Here is an 8,315-nt window from a genome sequence, read left to right as displayed (position 1 = left end):
AATAATAATAATTGTTTAGTTATAGTTGTTACAATATGCTATTAATTAGAAAGTAAGTGGTAATTACACACCTCAAAATACAAACATCAATTATAACGTTTAAAATATTCATCTCTTTTGCTTTTCTTTAAGTAAGAGGCTATAAAAAGTCATCAAATTAAGGGGTATAGAATCATATATGCAGTCTCCTATTCTGTTAGTATATAGATTATTTTATGATTACATGCCTCAAAGTAAAATTTAAAAAGAATTTCACTTGATTAAAAATAAGAAAAGAAGAAACAGAAAATGTGAAATGTCTACTTAACAGCTAAATAAAGATGAACTTAGGGGGAAAAAAAAAGATGAACTTGAAATGAATTTTACAAATAAGCATGAAGGCTAAACTATTCAACTTCTGGAGAAAAGACTAAAGAAAATAAAAAATATTGGAGTAGCTTGATAATTCTTAGAACACAGATTAACCAAATAACTTTGACAAACTCTGTTTTGTCCAACTTAAAAACTATTCTTTAAAAGACTCTAATTAAAATAAATAAATTTAAATTCAAAAAAAAAAGAAAAAGACAAAAGAAAATGTTCTAAACTATTAGCAATATAAAGTCAGTAAAAAGAAAATTCAATCAACATTGCTGGAAGAAAAACAGAATTATATTTCTATTCTCTCTACAGAAAATGATTACACATTGTCCTATGAAGAGATACTTCAAAATTTGTACTTCCTTGTGATTTCTTTTCCTTATGGAAATTAAAAATTAATTTTACTTAGTAAAAAGAAAAAATAAAAGACATCATTAGAAAATTAAAACAAGCCACCATGGAATGTTATTGAAAATGTGTAAAGAATACAGATAAGACAATAACATGAAGATTATCAAGCCAATGAAAAATAGGAAAACTGTCTGAACAGATATATCATAGAAGACGATAAAGGAATAGTTAATAAGTTCATAAAAAAACAATAAAATCAGTACTCATTGGGATATGAAAGCTAAAGGTAAACCACAGTGACAAACCACCATATGCCTATACTGAATTAGCATTAAATGCATAAGTAAATAACAGACAAACAAAAACCTACAATTGCAAAACTTTGAGGCAATATGAACCTTCTAGAGAGGATATAGAGCTACTACTTTGGAAAACTGTACAGCAATTTTAGAAAGTCAGGTATACACTTATGTTATAACCTAGCATCTCTACTCCTTGGGAATTTACCCAAGAGAAATGTACACATATGTATACACTAAAACTTGTACAAAAATGAGCATAGAAGATTTGGTTCTAACAACCCCCTGGAAACAGCCCAAATATTTAACTAATGAATAGGTAAATGAATTGTGATATGTACTTGTATGCACAGGGTGGAATACCATTTATTAATAAAAGTAGTAAATCACAAATGCAAGCAGAAACATGGACTAATCTTAAAAATGGCAAGTTGTCTAAAATGAGCCAAACATAAAAGAGTACCTACTGTATAATTCCATTTATATGGGAGTCTGGAAATCTAGAAAAGTAAAACTAATAATCTACAGAGTAGAAATGAGATCATTTCCAGACTGTAGTGGGGGGTGGGAGAATATCTGGGAAAAGCCATGAGAGAGCCTTTTAGAATGATAAAAATATTTCATATCATTACTGAGGTGTTTGCTTCACCAGTGCACAGCATATGCAATTTTCAAAACTTTTGGTAGAAGGACTTTATTTTTAGAATGAGTATATACATTCTTGATGTAATCTTGACAAAACTGTATCTTGATATAGTCTTGATAAAATCTCAATATAGCAAAAATAGAATGAAATGAATCAATAATGTTAATTATAAGACAAAAAAATCTAATAAAAAATCAGCAAGGATAAGGAAGATCTGATCAAGATTCATAAATTTGAATATATGTATATTTTCATAGCTTTCCAGAACATTAAATGAAACACGTTCTTTTTAAAGGCAGATTTGGAGCTTCCCAGGTGTCGCATGAAAAGAGAGCAACATATGATTAGATGGCTGGATGGCATGAGTTTGGGCAAACCCTGGGAGATAGTAAGGACAGGGAAGTCTGGTATACTGCAGTCCATTGGGTCACAAAGAGTCTTCTGACAACTTAGCAACTGAGCAACAACAGTAAGGTGGCTCTAATGGTGAAGAGTTGACTCATTGGAAAAGACTGATGCTGGGAGGGATTGGGGGCAGGAGGAGAAGGTGACGACAGAGGGTGAGATGGCTGGATGGCATCACTGACTCGATGAACGTGAGTCTCAGTGGACTCACGGGAGTTGGTGATGGACAGGGAGGCCTGGAGTGCTGCGATTCAGGGGGTCGCAAAGAGTCGGACACGATTGAGCGACTGATCTGATCTGATCTGAATGGTAAAGAATCTGCCTGCCAATGCAGGAGACATAAGAGACATGGGTTTGAACCCTGTGTCTGAAATATTCCTGAAGGAGGGCATGGCAAACCATTCCAGTATTCTTGCTTGTAGAATTCCATGAACAGAGAAGCGTGGCAGGCTGGGTGTCAGAGTCCAACATGACAGAAGCAAGTAAGCATGCACCCATGAAGAATCTTTATAAAATTATTTGTATGGTGGTTCATAATGCAAGCCATAGTACCTTTTCAAATGCTTTCACTGGTCTTTACATTTAAGAAATTAACAACACAATTCTTACAGGTTTCTCATAAAATATTAAAAAAAAGAGGCAAAATACATGACATGTAGTGGCATGTTTCAGGGAAAGAAATTTGAAATTTCCTTTTTTTTTTCCTTTTATCTTCTCATTTCTTTTCTTTCCTTACAATCAGCCACTCAATTTGGTTGTTCTCTTGTTCTCTGTATATCACCTGCCTGACCACACTTATTCCTTACTCACATGACTGACCTTCCAGTGTTCTTGCCCCAGGCCTCAGCTATTAGTTGTTTCTTTTTTGCCTAGGGGCAGTGAAAGATGTGTCCCTCTGCTGGTTTCCATGGTAACTAATGAGGCTATCTGAGGTCAATTCCCCTATAACCTGTAATCTCCCCTACTCCAGCCCTCTCTCCCCAGAGTGAAGACAGTCACCATGCCCTGCCCATCCATGAACTGCACATGGTGGGGTGTCCCTTCAGGATCTTGCTTCAGAAGTGTAAAATCCATTGAACCGTTGATGTCTTTAATACTGACTCTGAGCTCTTTCTTTGATCTTCAAGCTGGGAAAGAGAGGCCTGTAGGCCTGTGGGGTTGCAGCCCAACACCTCCGTTCTTCTCTTTCTTCATTTTCAACCTCTTTTCCATCCTTCTTCCTTCTTTCTCTAAGCCATTATTTAGAAAAATTACTTATAAGGCATTTTTACCACTTAATGAGGTCTGTTGTTGTTCAGTCCCTAAGTCAAAGTAAAGTGAAAGTCTTTCAGTGAAAGTCCGACTCTTCACGACCCCATGGACTATACACTCCATGAAATTCTCCAGGCCAGAATACTGGAGCAAGTAGCCTTTCCCTTCTCCAGGGGATCTTCCCAATCCAGGGGTCAAACCTAGGTCTCCCGCATTTCAGGCAGATTCTTTACCAGCTGAGCCACCAGGGAAGCCCAAGAATACTGGAGTAGGTAGCCTATCCCTTCTCCAGAGGATCTTCCAGACCCAGAATCGAACCAGGGTCTCCTGTACTGTAGGCAAATTGCTTACCACCTGAGTTAACAAAGGAAAACCTGTTCAGTCCCTAAGTGGTGTTCATTTCTTTGTGACCCCATGGACTATAGCATGATAGGCTTCCCTGTCCTACACTATCTCCTGGAGTTTGCTCACTTATGTCCCTTGAGTTAGTAGTATTATCTAACCATCTAATCCTCTGCCACCCCCTTTTCCTCTTACCCTCAATCTTTCCCAGCATCTGGATCTTTTCCAGTGAGTCAGATCTTCACAACAGGAGACCAAAGTATTCGAGCTTCAGCTTCAGCACCAGTCCTTCCAATGAATATTCAGGATTGATTTCCTTTAGGATTGTCTGGCTTGGTCTCCTTGCTGTCCAAGAGACTCTCAAAAGTCTTCTCCAGCACCACAATTTGAAAGCATCAATTCTTCAGTGCTCAGCCTTCTTGATGGTCCAACTCTCACATTGAAACATGACCACTGGAAAAACTGTAGTTTGGCTATATGGACCTTTGTCAGCAAAGTGATGTCTCTGCTTTTTAATACGCTGTCTAGGTTGGTCATAGCTTTTCTTCCAAGGAGCAAGCGTCTATTAATTTTGTGGCTACAGTCACTGTGGGATTTTGGCGCCCAAGAAATAAAATCTGTCACTGTTTCCACTTGTTCCCCATCTAATTGCCATGAAGTAATGGCACCAGATGCCAAGATCTTAGTTTTTTGGATGTTGAGTTTAGAAAACATTTTACCACTCAATGAGATTTAAACTAGAATATAAAAATTGCAAAACCTGTCCAATTAAAATAAATAAATTTAAATTTTAAAAAAAGTAAATAAAAATATTACAAAATCACAGTTATAGATCTTGTGAAATTTTAAACTTCATACTAAGGTGGTCTAATATTTAATGTAATGAAACATAATATGAAAATAAAACAGGAGTAAACTCAGAGAGACATACTTTGGCCATATGAGGCAAATAGCCAACTCATTGGAAAAGACCCTGATGCTGGGAAAGATTGAAGTAAGGAGGAAAAGGGGACAACAGAGGATGAGATGGTCAACAGTTGGATGGCATCGCTGACTCTATGGACATGAGTTTGAACAAACTCCAGGAGTTGGCGAAGGACAGGTAAGCTTGGTGTGCTGCGGTCGTTGGGGTTACAAAGAGTCAGACATGACTGATTGACTGAACAACAACAGAGACATACAAATTTGAATAGGTATCCTAATGGATTCATAACTGGGGAACATAAGCTGCAACATCTTAGAATTTTTATTAATTTAAAATAATCTGCTCTATTACTTATTAGTTCTGACCTGATCTCCAAAGTATTTACCTCTCAGAGTCCAAATAATATGTTAGCTGGAAAACAAGTTACTAATACCTATTACAAAAGGATAAATTAAGGACAGAGGTTTCTCTATTAAATATATTCTATATAATTAAGAATTGGTATTCCTCAGCAGTCCACATGCCTGATATGGATCATGATATTGGCTCTGTTCCTACATGTTTTGCACAGTCTAGAATTTTTTTCAGCACAAATTTGACATCCCTATTCCATAGGCTATAGATCAGGGGGTTTAGCATGGGCACAATGATGGTATAAAACACAGAGGACACTTTTCCTTGGTCCATAGAGCTGATTGATGATGGCTGCAGGTACATGAATGCAGCAGATCCATAGAAAATAGCAACAGCTGAGATGTGAGAGCTGCAGGTGCTGAAGGCTTTGGACCTGCCCTCCTTGAAGTGGATTTGGAGGATGCTCTAGAAGATGAAGATGTAGGAAGAAAGAATAACTAAGGCAGGAATCAAAATTTTAAATGCACTTAAGAATATAACCAATAATTCATTGACATAGATGCTGGAACAGGATAGCTCCAAGAGTGGAAAGAGATCACAGAAATAATGGTTAATAATATTGGTGTTGCATAAAAAGAGTCTCAACATAAATCCTGTATGGATTGTGGATCCAGTGATGCCCAAAATATAAACACCTATCATGAGGCAGAAGCAGATGTGATAAGACATGGTGACATTGTAAAGCAAAGGGTTGCAGATGGCAACATAGCGGTCATATGCCATTGCAGCCAGCATGTGACTTTCTGAAATAGCAAAAATGATGAAGAAATAAAGTTGAGTCATGCATTCAGGATAGGAAATAATATTCTTCTCTGTCACGAAGTTCACCAGCATTTTGGGGGTAATGACAGTGGACTGACAGAGATCAATAAAGGACAAGTTGCTGAGGAAATAGTACATGGGGGTGTGCAGGTGAGAACTGAGCCCAGTCAGTGTGATCATGCCCAGGTTCCCCACCATCATGACCACATAGATTCCTAGGAAGAGGAGGAAAAGGGGCAGCTGGAGTTGTGGCTGTTCTGTGAGTCCAGCGAGGATGAACTCAGTCACTGAGAAATGATTTCCAGGGTCCATTATGTTCTCAATCAGTTCTAAGTTGAAAGAGAAAATGAGTAGATTTTATGCCCATGTGTGCATGTGTGTGAGTGTGTGTGTGTACATGTGTACATGTGAGTGGGTGCTGGGGAGAGTAATTTTGGGAAGGTCATTATTTGATGTCTCATCAAAAGAGACTCATGATGCAGAGGTCTCCTAATTTTCTCCTGCTTCTCTGAGACAATGATCCTAGTTGAACCAGAAAAAAAAAAAAAATACAAACTTCTTCACGAAATTTATAATTAAGATACTTCATAAGATTTTAAGAGAAAATACTGATTGTAGATTGTTAAAATCAGGGTGAACATTACTACTGAGACCTCTGAAGACTTTTTCTTTATTCCCATAATCTTTACGTATGTCTTAATGATATTCATGTAAAATGGCATGGTATTTTTATTTCACTCAGAATATGTAAGAATAGTGTGTGCTTTCTCTAATAAATTAACAGAGGATTCATAAATCTATGAAAAACAATTGTATTAATTTCAGCTATTTTCCTTACTAGAATCATAACCCAAAATATTTGAAGGAATGGGAAACTATCATTTCACCTGATGTCTACAGCTTTAATGTCCCAACTTCCTTCTCCCTGGACTTTGATCCCAGAGGGCAGATACATAACTGTGTGGCAGACATCATCCTTCTACCTCAGCAGCTTTTCCAGACTCAGGAACCTTCCTCCTTTATTCTAATTTTTATAATCTTGGGGGTCAGAATATAATGACCTCAGTATAGGTTATGTATTCTACCACTGTGACCAGGGGATCAGTGTGCAAAGTTTATTCCATGCAATTTGCACTTCAAGGTTGATGGAAGAGGTGAGAAAACTATTTATATTCCCCCCAAATATGAGATCCATTTTTGAGATCAAATACTATGTCTCATTTATTTTGGTCTTTTTTATTAATATTATCCTGTATTTTGCAGATGTTCTTTATGGAATTCAAAAATGATAGAGATGTGGATTAGTAGAACACAAACAAAATACAAATAGAAATTCTAATTTAAATTTAGTATTGGTTAACTTTAGGATGTGTTTTTTGTTTAAAGATCAACTCACTTTCAGTTTACATTTGTACAGATAATGATTAGATTCTATAAAATGGAAAATCATAATCTTAGTTAAAACTCAATTGTTGGATTAATCTGTTCAGTTCAAGATACAATACTTTATGTGAGAGAAAAAAATTGGAAAATTTCAGAACTATGATAAAAATTTTTCCATATTAGAATGGATGAAATAACTGAGGATATTTTTCTAGAAAAATAAAAACTCATATGACACCTGACAGGTATCTCATAGTTCAACATATTGCTTTATTTAAGAGTTATTGGGCTTGTTTTATATGTCATCAATAGAGTGGAGAAAAATAACTGCTTGAAACTATTGGAGAAATATTTCATTTCACAATAAAACACTCCAACCATCAAAATATTCAGATCTTACAATCAAAATGTTGATTTCATTCTGAATAACTACTTACTTAGCAGGCATTGTTAATAACAAGAAATGCTTGATGCTTGACGTTTAATCTTTAACATCTCAGTTTCACTGTTTCATGGTTTTGTAATTTTTATAAGAATCTGCTTGCAGTACAGGACACACAGGAGACTTGGGTTTGATCCCTGTGTTGGGAAGATCCCCTAAAGTAGGAAATGGCAACCCACTCCAGTATTCTTGCCTGGAGAATCCCATGAACAGAGGAGTCTGGCGGGCTGTTGTCTATGAGGTCGCAAAGAGTTGGACATGCTTAGTGACTAAACACACACACATAATCCCTGATACTAAGTTAGAATTAGTGCATTGAAACCTCCCTGAACCCCATACTTGCCACATGATCTTGAGATAATCAGGTGTGCTCTCCAACTCTGAAAAAGCAAAAATCTGTTTTATGTGAAAATTAAGTAAAATGATTCTTACAAAGAGCTTAGCCCTGTCCCTAGCTCTTGTTAAAAAAATGTCAATGTTATTTTATTGTTAATCTATTCAGCTTCTCTCTATAAGATGCTTTATTTGACCAACACTTTTATTCTTTAATCATGGCCAGAGTTTTAAGTTTTCTTTTCTTTAGCACATCTTCTTGTTGCTCCTTTCTGCATTAACACATATGGTAATATAGAGCTTGAAATTTTTTTACTGAATATTAACTTCTTAAATTATGAATATTTTCCATGGTTTTCAAATAAAGTCAAGACAAATTCTTTGCCATTCCAAGATTCACAT

The 8,315-nt window shown here is 36.2% G+C and overlaps 1 pseudogene; it reads right to left on the bottom strand.

The window, feature by feature from the left end:
* Positions 1–5,113: 5,113 nt before the first annotated feature.
* Positions 5,114–6,073, bottom strand: LOC102397068 (annotated as a pseudogene).
* Positions 6,074–8,315: the final 2,242 nt, after the last annotated feature.

The sequence above is a fragment of the Bubalus bubalis genome, chromosome 5 (genome assembly GCF_019923935.1).
Source record: "Bubalus bubalis isolate 160015118507 breed Murrah chromosome 5, NDDB_SH_1, whole genome shotgun sequence".
Classification (NCBI taxonomy): domain Eukaryota; kingdom Metazoa; phylum Chordata; class Mammalia; order Artiodactyla; family Bovidae; genus Bubalus; species Bubalus bubalis.
This window is presented reverse-complemented; position numbering and strand designations above follow the sequence as displayed.